Raw genomic sequence first — 13,635 nt, 5'->3', positions numbered from 1 at the left:
CCCGATGAAGCCAACAGGACCACATCATCCGCAAAAAGCAGCGACCCGATCCTGAGGTCACCAAACCGGACCCCCTCAACACCCTGGCTGCGCCTAGAAATTCTGTCCATATAGGTAATGAACAGAATCGGTGACATAGGGCAGCCCTGGCGGAGTCCAACCCTCACCGGAAACAAGTTCGACTTACTACCGGCAATGCGGACCAAACTCTGGCACCGGTCGTACAGGGACCGGACAGCCCCGATCAGGAAATCCGGTACCCCGTACTCTCGGAGCACCCCCCACATGAGCCCCCGAGGGACACGGTCGAACGCCTTTTCCAAATCCACAAAACATGTGTAGACTGGTTGGGCGAACTCCCACGTACCCTCCAGGACTCCGCGGAGGGTATAAAGCTGGTCCACTGTTCCACGGCCAGGACGAAAACCACATTGCTCCTCCTGAATCCGAGGTTCGACAATCCGACGGACCCTCCTCTCCAGGACCCCTGAATAGACTTTCCCAGGGAGGCTGAGGAGTGTGATCCCCCTAAAGTTGGAGCACACCCTCCGGTCCCCCTTTTTAAAGAGGGGAACCACCACCCCGGTCTGCCAGTCCAGAGGCACTGTCCCCGATGTCCACGCGATGTTGCAGAGTCGTGTCAACCAAGACAGCCCTACAACATCCAGAGCCTTAAGGAACTCCGGGCGGACCTCATCCACCCCAGGGGCCCTGCCACCGCGGAGCTTTTCAACCACCTCGGCGACCTCAGCCCCAGAGATAGAAGGGCCCCCCCCGATGTCCCCAGACTCTGCCTCCACGTCGGAAAGCGTGTTGGTGGAATTAAGGAGGTCTTCGAAGTATTCCTTCCACCGATCCAGGACGTCCCCCGTCGAGGTCAGCAGCGCACCATCCCCACCGTATACAGTGTTGACAGAGCACTGCTTCCCCCTCCTGAGCCGCCGGATGGTGGTCCAGAACCTTTTTGAAGCCGTTCGGAAGTCATTCTCCATGGCCTCGCCGAACTCCTCCCATGCCCGGGTTTTTGCCTCCGCGACCGCCAAAGCCGCGTTCCGCTTGGCCTGCCGGTACACATCAGCTGCCTCTGGAGTCCTACCAGCCAATAAAGTCCGATAGGCCTCCTTCTTCAGCTTGACGGCATCCCTCACCTCCGGAGTCCACCACCGGGTCCGAGGGTTACCGCCGCGACATGCACCGACCGCCCTGCGGCCGCAGCTCCGGTCAGCCGCTTCAACAATGGAGGCCCGGAACATGGCCCATTCGGACTCAATGTCCCCGGCCCCCCCCGAGACATGATCGAAGCTCTCCCGGAGGTGGGAGTTGAAAAATAAAATAAATAAAAATAAAATTATACACAAAATACTGACAGAAATATAAAATATAAAATAAAACAACAAATATGAGAGTGCAGTAGTGCTGTATGTGATGAAGTGACAGAATGTCAGTGTCAGTTGAGGGCCTTGTTGATAAGGCTAGAAGCGGAAGGGAAGAAACTGTTCTCATGGCGTGAGGTTTTGTCCGCACACCCTTGCGCTGTGTTAGCTACATAGAGCAGGTACACAGACCCTGTGCACTGTGCTAGCTACATAGAGCAGGTACGCAGACCCTGTGCGCTGTGCTAGCTACATAGAGCCGGTACGCAGACCCTGTGCGCTGTGCTAGCTACATAGAGCAGGTACGCAGACCCTGTGCGCTGTGCTAGCTACATAGAGCAGGTACACAGACCCTGTGCGCTGTGCTAGCTACATAGAGCAGGTACGCAGACCCTGTGCGCTGTGCTAGCTACATAGTGCAGGTAAGCAGACCCATGAGGTTTGGCGGACCGCAGCCTCCTGCTGTACGGGAGTGGCTGCTCATGCATCAAAATAATTCTGAGTCTACAAACAAACTATACACAAAATGTGCCATATGGTTCTGTATTGTGAATGTTTCATCTGGCAGTGTGTTTAGATTTGTCTATGTTTCCACTCAGGATAAACAACTACATCAGTGAAAGTCAGGCTGTCACTGCTAACCATCACCATTGGGAACGTGCTGGTTAAATCACTGGTGTCTGTGTTTACTATGTGGGGCATCACTGGTGTCTGTGTTTACTATGTGGGGCATCACTGGTGTCTGTGTTTACGATGTGGGGAAGCATCAATTCTACCTGCTGACACATTTCCTGTCTGTAGTGAGATTGTTCACTTCATTGTCTTTGTTACTTTTCCTTATGGAGGCTCATTTTCATCAAATTTATTCTGCGACACGTTTGATGAAAGCGGCCCACTCAGAAGAATTCCTAGTGCTTTCTGGAGTGAGCCCTCTCAGTCTCCGTGATGAGCAGGGGAGGGGCCATGGTACACCCACTTATGGAAAATAAAAGCCATAAATGCAGAGGCTTTAGAGAATAAACATGCAAGTCAGCCAGTTTTACATCTCCATCAGAATTCATACTTGAAGGGCTGCGGGGACTGAAATCTCCCCTGCACAATCTGCACAAGGCCAGCCCCCACACTAACACAGCTGGGAGGACTAGATCAGACCTCCCCTAACCCTACCTGGAGCCAAACCCTCGATCCTCAGGGGAATCAGACACGGCTCCCTTCACCTCCATTTCTCTTTTAGTTTCATTTGGGGGAAGTTACCAAAATATTAACATTGACTTAATTCTCTGTTCTTTGTGCAGAACCCTATCATCGTTCTACACAAATATAGTATGTTCTACTGTAGTATAGTTTACATTGGAGACCACTGAGAGTACTATGCAGTAAATTCTACTATAGTAGAATCTACTGTAGTATATTCTACTATAATGCAATTTCCCCTTAAACTTCAGGAGAGTACCTACCACTCTTACTACGCCTGCTGCTCCGGAATCTTCTGTTGTACCATCAGCAGAGACTCTGCAGGTGAACCATCAGCAGGGACTCTGCAGGTGAACCATCAGCAGGGACTCTGCAGGTGAACCATCAGCAGGGACTCTGCAGGTGAACCATCAACAGAGACTCTGCAGGTGAACCATCAGTAGGGACTCTGCAGGTGAACCATCAGCAGAGACTCTGCAGGTGAACCATCAGCAGGGACTCTGCAGGTGAACCATCAACAGAGACTCTGCAGGTGAACCATCAGCAGGGACTCTGCAGGTGAACCATCAGCAGAGACTCTGCAGGTGAACCATCAGCAGGGACTCTGCAGGTGAACCATCAGCAGAGTCTCTGCAGGTGAACCATCAGCAGGGACTCTGCAGGTGAACCATAAGCAGAGACTCTGCAGATGGCTGAGGCGTGTTGTTCTCCTGCAGCAGCATAGAAAGAAACAGATGTTGGTGCTATGAGATAGCCTAACACGATGAAGACTTTAATCAAAATGTATGTTTTCCAGCAAGCATCCTTGCATGTGATGTAAAAATGTAATTATTTGCTGAGAAGGAATTTTATAGATCAAGCCGTCTGTGCAGCCCAGGAAATCTTTCTGACCGTGCTAATTAGTTTAAATATCATATTCACACTTATCCTCGGCTCTATCTCTTCTCTATACCATCCGCTGTACAGCTTTGTTTTGATTTCTGTTTCTGAGAGATGGTAGTGGTCCAATCCGGGAGCTGGAGAAATGTATTTGGGAAAAAAAGGAAATATCTCAGAGATCGCTCTGTTTGGTGTTGGTAAAAAATGGCAGTTCTGAAGTACAGGATAGGAATGTCAGCATCTGTACTGTATAGATTGGAGCAGTTCTCCCACTCTATCCCTCTATCCCTCTCTCCCTTTCTCCCTCCCTCTCCTTCTTTCACACACACACACACACACACACACACACACACACACACACACACACACACACACACACACACACACACACACACACACACACACACTGCAGGAGCTGGTCAGGGTGAACATAACAGAGAGAACTGGATGGACATTTGAAATATCACAGGAATATCCTCTCATGTCCAGATGTCTGATAACACACACACCCAGCAACGTACATACCCTCACACACACACACACACGCATACTCACCCACACACACATACCCATACACACACACACACATATTCACTCACACAAACATACCCATTCACACACACAAACACATCCTTACCCAAACACACACACACAAAATGAGGTGTACAGGAGTGGCAGCAGCAAGGCAGCTGTAGACAGACCAGTAACAAGGCTGTGCTTTCAGCAGGGCCTCCCTCCTACCACACTCCCTTGAGGGGGGCTATGATTGTCAGGGCAAGTGCAGGCCAAGGCCCCCCAATCTTCTGGGACTTCAAACCAGCCCACAACACAGATTGTGGTCCTGACCTCATGCCCTGCTGGGGTCTCTGCTTATTCTTATTGTGGTCCTGACCTCATGCTCTGCTGGGGTCTCTGCTTACTCTTATTGTGGTCCTGACCTCATGCCCTGCTGGGGTCTCCGCTTACTCTTGCAAACAGGCCGTTCTCCTTGCAGCCTGTCAGGACCTGGCTGGGGCCTGCTGGGACGCTCTGCAACCACCATCACCACTTCCTGTCCGGCACACATCAGGAGGACCAGAAGGACCAGAAACCAGCAGGACCAGAGACCAGGAGGACCAGAGACCAGGAGGACCAGAGACCAGGAGGACCAGAGACCAGCAGGACCAGAAACCAGGAGGACCAGAGACCAGGAGGACCAGAGACCAGGAGGACCAGGGAACTCTGCTGCTGTAGCGCTGTTATCGTCTCCAAGTGAAAGTTGGCTTCAGTTCTTAATTGAGATGATTGGCACGTTACGTAATGAGACACCAATAGTCACAGATTTCCATCATGATTTCAGTCAGTTAATCTTTCTTTTATCCACAGGGGACTAGTGAATAGAGACGTCTACCTGTCCTCCATATATTTATTGCAACAAAAATATATTTGTGCAAAACCGCAAGCAGAGCATTTGGATCTTCCTAGGCTGCTGACAGGCGAGATATTGACAGCAGCTCATGCTATCAAAGGAGCCTAAACGGAAGCTAAGCCCATACAATGCTTACACAGTCAAGTAAACAATCACCCCCTTTCACACACACATGCAAACCACAAAACACACATACACACCACACAAACATACCCTGCCACAGCCCCCTGATGGGAGGAAAATGTTCCTTTTCAGTGAGAAATTAGAGGGAAAGCTCTTAAAGCCTCAGTACACATACTCTAACACCTACCTATACATTTAGAATCGATCAATATATCTATCATCTATCAGTACATTCAGAATATATCAATACATCCATCAGTACGTTTATGAATTATCAGTATATCTATCAGTATATCTATCAAAGCCACTGAACAATTCTGAGCCAAGCTTCTGGCTGAAATCTAATAACCCAGTATGAAACTCAAAGAACAACAACTGTGTTTGAGGTGACTCTGGTGTACCATCCTGAGAACTGTACTTCTGTCATTAAAATCAAATAATAAAATAATAGTGGGAAACTGCAAAGGAAGTGGCTCGGCTTAATGACAGCTCTGTCCTCTGAAGTGCTGGGCCATGGCTGTGTGTATGTTTGCCTTCACACAACTTACTCATCTCCACCCAGGATCAGGCCTCATCCACTCAGCCCAATTAGGTCTGAGAGGCTGGAGGCTGGGAGGGGGAGGCTGGAGGCTTTGGAGGGTGGAAGCTGGGAGGGGGGAGGCTGGAGGCAGGTCTGATTCTCCCTGCAGTCTGACCACCAGACAAGTCTGATTCTCCCTGCAGTCTGACCAAATTCACAAAACGTGAATCTGTGGGCACCAGTTATGTGAGGGTTGCCTGTCTCTGTGACAACAATCCCTTTGGTCGCCCCCCAGTGGTCATGCTGCTCTTCAGAAGTCCTCGTCACATGACAGAGCAGGCCAGTGGGCCTCGTCACATGACAGAGCAGGCCAGTGGGCCGCGTCACATGACAGAGCAGGCCAGTGGGCCTCGTCACATGACAGAGCAGGCCAGCGGGCCGCGTCACATGACAGAGCAGGCCAGTGGGCCGCGTCACATGACAGAGCAGGCCAGTGGGCCGCGTCACATGACAGAGCAGGCCAGTGGGCCTCGTCACATGACAGAGCAGGCCAGCGGGCCTCGTCACATGACAGAGCAGGCCAGTGGCCGGTGTCTCAGCACTGCTAATGACATGCCCCTGCCTCGCTGGCCCCTGCCTCGCTGGCCCCTGCCTCGCTGGCCCCTGCCTCCATGGCCCCTGCCTCCATGGCCCCTGCCTCGCACAATGACACATTACAATTTGCACTTTTTGTATTTTCTGTACTATCCGTATTTTTTTTATTTTTTTTTGTAAATTATGTCTACTTTATATTTTATATTAATATTTTTTTTCTAAATCCCCTCAGCTACACTTTGTTCCTTTTGTATAGTTAGACCACATATTTAAGTTTTAAGATTCCTATATGTTTAAAGTATGCACCTTCCTCCCAAAGTAAATTCCTTGTCAGTGCAAACTTTCATGGTGATTACTAAAACCCTTTCTGATTGTGATTCTCGCTGGCCCCTGCCTCACTTGGACTGGAGGGGCTGGCTTCAGAGGCTGTCATCAGAGGCCAGCCTCTGGGGCCGCAGCCTCGTCATGTGGTTGGACGGTTTGTCTCCAGACCAGTGGCACACCAGGACCCTTTCATCCTGAGAAACGCAGAGGCGGTGCTGCGCTCTCCTGGAAACAGCTGGATGTAAACGTAGGTGTGTGTGTGTCTGAGGAGGGGTATTTAAGTGTACAGGAGTGTGTGATTGTGAGGAGGGCCGTGATATACTAGCGCCAGGGATTGTGAGTAAAAAAAATGTTAATAAATTAAACTGCATGTGTGCATTAACATGTCTTTGGCTCCCACTATATTTCTATCTCTCTCTCCCCACCCTCTCTCCCAGGGCCTCATCTCCAGTTCAAAGGAACTGATCACACTCCACATCTCTCTCATCTTCACGTGACATTCCTCTTCCCAAGCAGCCTGCCTCAGCACAAAGGCAGGTACAGCAGTCTGTCTCAGCACAGAGGCAGGTACAGCAGCCTGTACCTGTAAGGAGACAGGAGAGATGGACAGGGAGAGAGAGACAAGGAGAGAGGAGAGAGGGACAATGAGAGAGGAGACAGAAGAGAGGGACAGGGAGAGAGAGACAAGGAGAAACGAGAGAGGGACAGGGAGAGAGAGACAAGGAGAAAGGAGAGGGACAGGGAGAGAGGGACAGGGAGAAAGGAGAGAGGGACAAGGAGAGAGGAGAAAGGGACAGGGGATGTCCTGCAGAGGAGTGAAGGTGGAGTCAGCTTGGATATGGCTTTGGTGCTAGTGCTGGTTTCAGATGTGGAGATGGAGGCAGCTTCTCCTGGTGGGTCTGTTGTCCTAATACTGCTGCATTGGCACACAGTGATCCCTGGTGGAGGATATCAGTACTGCTATTTACATAACCTAAACCCAATCCCAAAACCAACCAATACCAAACCTGAACTCTACCCAATAACCTAACCGTTGCTTACCTTAACCCAAGAACATAACCTAATCCAATCAATGCAGCCCTCAGATTCCTTTTCTGTAAAAAGCAACTGATTAGAGTTTGTCCAAACAGGACACAGGCAGAGTGAGAGGTCAAGAGTGCCAATCACCAGTGTGTGTAATCAGAGAGGTACCCTGGACATCTATGGGTGAAGATTAACCAACCAGGAAAGCTATCTTAATAAGGCAGTCATTACCATGATCAGCAGGAATGGTATTATCACACTGAATCAGGCTGGAAGTAGTACTTCTGTAGTATCTCACACCACTCTCAGAGTACACACACACACACATATATAAACATGCAAATACAGTACACACACACACTCATAACTATTTATACACACACACTCATTATACACAAACATACATATACACACATAAACAAACCATGCACACACACACATGAATATAGTCACATACAGACACGCACACACATACATACACATGCACATATGCGCACACACACACACAGAGACAGACATGAAGACACATACATACATGTGCACACATGCCCACACGCACACACATAGAGACAGACATACAACCAACCCTGCCTTTCAGAGGCTGTGTGGCTTTAGATTCAGCAGTTACCAGGCAGGGATAACCTGCAGGAATGTAGCAGTACCAGGCAGGGATAACCTGCAGGAATGTAGCAGTACCATGCAGGGATAACCTGCAGGAATGTAGCAGGCAGGGATAACCTGCAGGAATGTAGCAGGCAGGGATAACCTGCAGGAATGTAGCAGTAGGCAGGATGTTCAGTGGGAGCAGCAGAATTATTTTTTCTTTATCTTTCATTCACAACAGCCCACTATGAATCAACATGGGAACTGAGACTAGCCCCAGTCTCCTCCAAAGCTGCCCTGACAGGATTTTGTTGTTCATTAATTACATTTCATAATGACTCACGCTGTTCAACATCATCATTACACCGGTGGGATAATGGTTGTTTGTTTAATGGACGTCTACACTGAACTGAATGGTTACGTGAATAACCACCATGGCTGGATGGCTCATAGACGCCATAGAAGTCCTTGCTGTGTGTGGTAGAGCTGTGTGTGTGGTAGAGCTATGTGTGTGTGGTAGAGCTGTGTGTGTGGTAGAGCTATGTGTGTGTGGTAGAGCTGTGTGTGTGGTAGAGCTGTGTGTGGTAGAGCTGTGTGTGTGGTAGAGCTGTGTGTGTGGTAGGGCTGTGTGTGTGGTAGGGCTGTGTGTGTGGTAGAGCAGTGTGTGTGGTAGAGCTGTGTGTGTGGTAGAGCTGTGTGTGTGGTAGAGCTGTGTGTGTGGTAGGGCTGTGTGTGTGGTAGAGCTGTGTGTGTCTTACCCCCCTCTCTCTCCCTCACTTTTCTTCTCTTTTTTCCCTTTGTTCTGGCCAGCAGGTTGGAGTGGAGGTCATAAATCTGGCACTAGAGGGTGAAGAGCAGAAACTTGGTTATGGGACCAAGAATATTTCCATTACGGTAAGATCTGTGAATTTACAAGGATAGCCAGATAAAAGAGACAGTGGTAGAGTGAGAGAGAGAGGGAGGTGTTAGAGAGAGGAAGAGTAAGAGAAAGACAGAGTGAGAAGTCGAGTGAGAGAGAGGTAGGGTGAGAGAGAGGGAGGGTGTGAGTGAGAGGGAGGGTGTGAGAGGTAGAGTAAGAGAGGTAGAGTGAGGTAAGGTGTGAGAGAGAGGTAGAGAGAGAGGTAGAGAGAGAGGTAGAGTGAGAGAGAGGTAGAGTGAGAGAGGTAGAGTGAGAGAGGTAGAGTGAAAGAGAGGGAGGGTGTGAGAGAGAGGTAGAGTAAGAGAGGTAAAGTGAGAGAGAGGTAAGGTGTGAGAGAGAGGTAGAGTGAGAGAGAGGTAGAGTGAGAGCGAGGTAGAGTGAGAGAGGTAGAGTGAGAGAGGTAGAGTGAAAGAGAGGTAGGGTGTGAGAGAGAGGTAGAGTAAGAGAGGTAGAGTGAGAGAGAGGTAAGGTGTGAGAGAGAGGTAAAGAGAGAGGTAGAGTGAGAGAGAGGTAGAGTGAGAGAGGTAGAGTGAGAGAGGTAGAGTGAGAGAGAGGTAGAGTGAGAGAGAGGTAGAGTGAGAGAGGTAGAGTGAGAGAGAGGTAAGGTGTGAGAGAGAGGTAGAGAGAGAGAGAGGTAGAGTGAGAGAGGTACAGGGAGAGAGAGGTAGAGTGAGAGAGGTAGAGTGAGAGAGTGTGGGAGAGACGGAGTGTGTCAGCGAGAGTTAAAAGTGAAAGGGCGAGGGAAAGTGAATGAGGTTGAGGGAGATAGCAGGGGAGATGGAGAATGTGAGAGAAAGAGAGAGAAAGGTACCGTCAGACCTACATACACTCAGTATATAGTTCAGTGTCTATTCAGAGCAGGGTCTTTTCCAGCAGAAGGTGGAACCAAACTGAAAACAGTGTGAGTATTACATGGCTACACAGCAATGCTATGCTACAAGTATGTAATGAGCAACAGTCTTCTATGCTACCTGCTGGCATGAGATAACTGTCTGTGTGTGTGTGTGTGTATGCTTGTGTATGTGTGTGTGTGTGTGTGTGTGTGTGTGTGTGTGTGTGTGTGTGTGTGTGTGTGTGTGTGTGTGTGTGTGTGTGTGTGTGTGTGTGTGTGAGAGAGTGAACAGGCAGTGTATTATCTTTGTAACAGCAAGTGAGTTTGAGAGATAACGTTACACACTGGATGAAGGGGGTTGCTAAGACGGCAGGTTTGATAACACACGCATACACACACACAATCTCTCTCACACACACATACACACATAAATACTGCCACACTGACCTGTTTGTGGGCCTGTCAGATCCAGACGGACAGATCAGATCCACTAAAGAAGAATTCAGAGGAGTGACAGAAGACAGGGAGGATGAGAAAGAGATCATACACAGATCACAGGGCCAGACAGAAAGAGAGAGATCAACCTGGACTAAAGACTTTCTAGCATCTGAAAAACAGTTGAATGGGAGAGACTGTGTTGTCAGGAATGCCTTGGCAGTGATGTAGGGAACACAACAGATCGCTTAGCCAAACTCCTAAACAGAAGAAACACCAGCATTCATACTCTATTCCTGGCCAAACGGCAACCATCCTAGACACACAGAGAACCAGAGGACAGCAAACTATTCAAGGTTCTTTAAAGGGGCAATTGACTGGGTTTTTGGGGTATTTCACACTGTTCCTTAAGGTCTCCGAATAGGGTATGTAACATTGGTTGGGTTGAAAATGGCCCGGGTGCTGTTCTATGCCCTCTGACAGATCCTCTGAAATGTTCCCGGGAAAAAACACTAGATTTTCTCTTTTTATGGTATGCTCATTAATATTTAGATAAGCTGCGCGCTGATTGGTTGGTTATCAAGAGTGAAGCTGGGAGCAAAAACGCAACACGGCCAACAGCAGCACTCGCTGAAACACCGAAGTTGGAGACTTGAAATAAAAACGCGCAAATAAATCTATTGTGTCTACACAACATTGTTTTCAACAGATTGACTATATATCATTTGAAATGATAACATTACTTGTTTCCACTTCTGTTGTTGAAGCAAACTGGATTGACTTAGGTGGGTAGAACGTTAGGCTACAGCTTAGCAACCAAACCATATCGTGATTCTACTCGGCTTCAGTTAGCTAGCTAGGCTAGCTCTAGATATCTTGCTGTAAAATAACATGACAAAGATCTTGACAAACATGCATTGTGAATTGTAGATTTTCATTACACAGGTTATTTATTTGAATGAAACACAGTCAGGAACATGAATCAACGTTAGCCCCATTGCCAATAAACTAGGCTAAATTATCACACATTCTACCTATGCTCTTGCGTTAACTAGCAAGCTAAACTTGTTTACATGCCTACAGTCTAGGTGTTACTAGTAACAGTTACTAGCAATGCTAACTATCCTGTATCTAGAACCTGCCTTTCTCCAGTTCTTTCAAATAGATTATCTAGACAGGCGTTAGCAATAAGCCAGACTTCTGTTCGTTTTCTGGCTATTTTTCGGAAGCTTCCCTTCTAATGCCGACTACAGCTAGTCTAGCTAGAGTCATTTGATGTGTGTAGAAAAGTATTTAGCATTCTACTAGTACCTGGTATGCTATATACAGGAAACGTTAGCATTGCTAATAACTGTTAGCACAACATCATACCGTCCTTTTACTAGCTTGCGGTTGCAATGAGCATACGGTCGGAACAGCACCTCTTTCCAGGTTCAGCTTCCTTGCAAATGCTGCTTGAAATTGTCCAAGGTTGTCAAAACTGTCTTGGGTGAAATGTTCAGAGCAAATGAATGATTGAGTGTCGAACTTCGCCGGAATCTTCTCATAGACAACAGCAGCCATGCCTGTTGAATGTTTGGCTCCTTGGGAAGACTGTGAGTGTTAGCCTTCCCTGTACAGCCTGGAACACAGCATTTACGACCGTGGTCCATTTTCAATATCCTTGTTATAATTCAAAACGTTCTTCTTTGTAATTCCTTATAAGTAGCCTACACAGAGCAGCGCGCAGCTAAACTAGTATCGGAGATAGACGCTACCTCGGGCTGGTCTGGATGTAAATTCTGGGGCGTGACAAAGATACAGACCAGAGCCAATAAGAGGGCGATCACCGGTCCTACGTAGGACCGGTAGCTTTGTTGAAAAGCTAGCGTTTTACAGCCAAATGTTTTCTTTTTGAGATTTGAATAGGAAAGAGGTGTCAATGGACTTTGATATTCACGGTATGTTCAGTTTACCCACCGAACTGTCGTTATTCAACTATGACAAGGTAAAATCGGTTTTGCAGTCAATTGCCCCTTTAAATATCAAAGTATATCTTGTCTTTGTTCTATCTCTACAGCTGCGTCTGCTAACCAACCCAAACCATCTGGTAGCTCTGTCTCCTGTCCAGCCTGTCTCTACTGTCTCCTGTCCAGCCTGTCTCTACTGTCTCCTGTTCAGTGCATATCTGAGGGGCACCATGATGCAGCAGATTCTGCAGAACATGCACATTGAACCAGAGCTACTGGTGAAGCTGAGCAAGGAACAGAAACACGTTCTGTTCTACAAGATCCGCGAGGTGCAGGTCCGCCGCTGGAACGAGAGGGAGGCCCGCGAGCACGTTACCTAAAGCAGGTTACCTACAGCACGTTACCTAGAGCACGTTACCTAGAGCATGTTACCTAGAGCACGTTACCTACAGCACGTTACCTAAAGCACGTTACCTAGAGCATGTTACATACAGCACGTTACCTAGAGCACGTTACCTACAGCACGTTACCTACAGCACGTTACCTAGAGCAGGTTACCTAGAGCAGGTTACCTACAGCACGTTACCTAGAGCATGTTACCTAGAGCAGGTTACCTAGAGTACGTTACCTAGTGCACGTTACCTAGAGCACGTTACCTAGAGCAGGTTACCTAGAGTACGTTACCTAGTGCACGTTACCTAGAGCACGTTACCTAAAGCAGGTTACCTAAAGCAGGTTACCTAGAGCACGTTACCTAGAGCACGTTACCTAAAGCAGGTTACCTACAGCATAGGCAGTGCCGCAAGCCAGAGTCCATTATAACATGAGTTGATGATTATAATCGTTATTGTTCGAGTTAGGCTTTAAGTAGCCCTGCTACCACCTGCAGCTCCCCATGGACACCCCGTACTGGTGTAACTGACCCGCTGTTAAACTGGTACTACAGCAGTCCTCATGCAGCAACCATGATGTTATTATACAGTAGGTTGCATACAAATCATAAACCATTAATTGATTTACCAATCAATGTTTCTGACTTGCATAAAAAGAAACCGGGACCCAGAAACAAGCTGAGGAGACGGCATCTGCAGCCTGGCATGTTGGAAAAGTTCATACTCAGCCCTGGGTCACCAGCTCCCATTCATCTGTTTTCTCAACTGAAGAGGGTGCAGATGAATGTGACTCCTTGGGAGGGTAAATGATGCAGCTGACAGACAGAGATGCAGCTTCCTGGGATGTTTCTGTGCAGCAGCCTTGATCCTCCTGCTTCCTCAATTCTGTTTGTTTGGAGTACAAGGTGCCGGAACATGTGTCCATGGTAACCTGACATTCTCTGTCTGAGGAGGATATAAACATATTCACACTGATGTGCTTCTATGGGGACTGAATATTTGTGTGTCTGTGTGTGAGGTGTATGTGTGTGTGGCGTATGTGTATCTGATGTGTGTGTGGTGTGTGT

General features: G+C 48.1%; 1 long non-coding RNA gene across 1 annotated transcript; it reads left to right on the top strand.

The window, feature by feature from the left end:
* Positions 1–8,854: 8,854 nt before the first annotated feature.
* On the top strand, positions 8,855–13,617 carry LOC124485583. The gene is made up of 3 exons (XR_006958075.1): positions 8,855–8,935; positions 12,287–12,561; positions 13,226–13,617. It is a non-coding gene; the product is annotated as an uncharacterized LOC124485583 (long non-coding RNA).
* Positions 13,618–13,635: the final 18 nt, after the last annotated feature.

Source organism: Hypomesus transpacificus, chromosome 23, assembly GCF_021917145.1.
Source record: "Hypomesus transpacificus isolate Combined female chromosome 23, fHypTra1, whole genome shotgun sequence".
NCBI classification, from domain to species: Eukaryota; Metazoa; Chordata; class Actinopteri; order Osmeriformes; family Osmeridae; genus Hypomesus; species Hypomesus transpacificus.
Note: the sequence above shows the minus strand (reverse complement) of the source record. Positions and strands in the feature narration are given on the sequence as shown.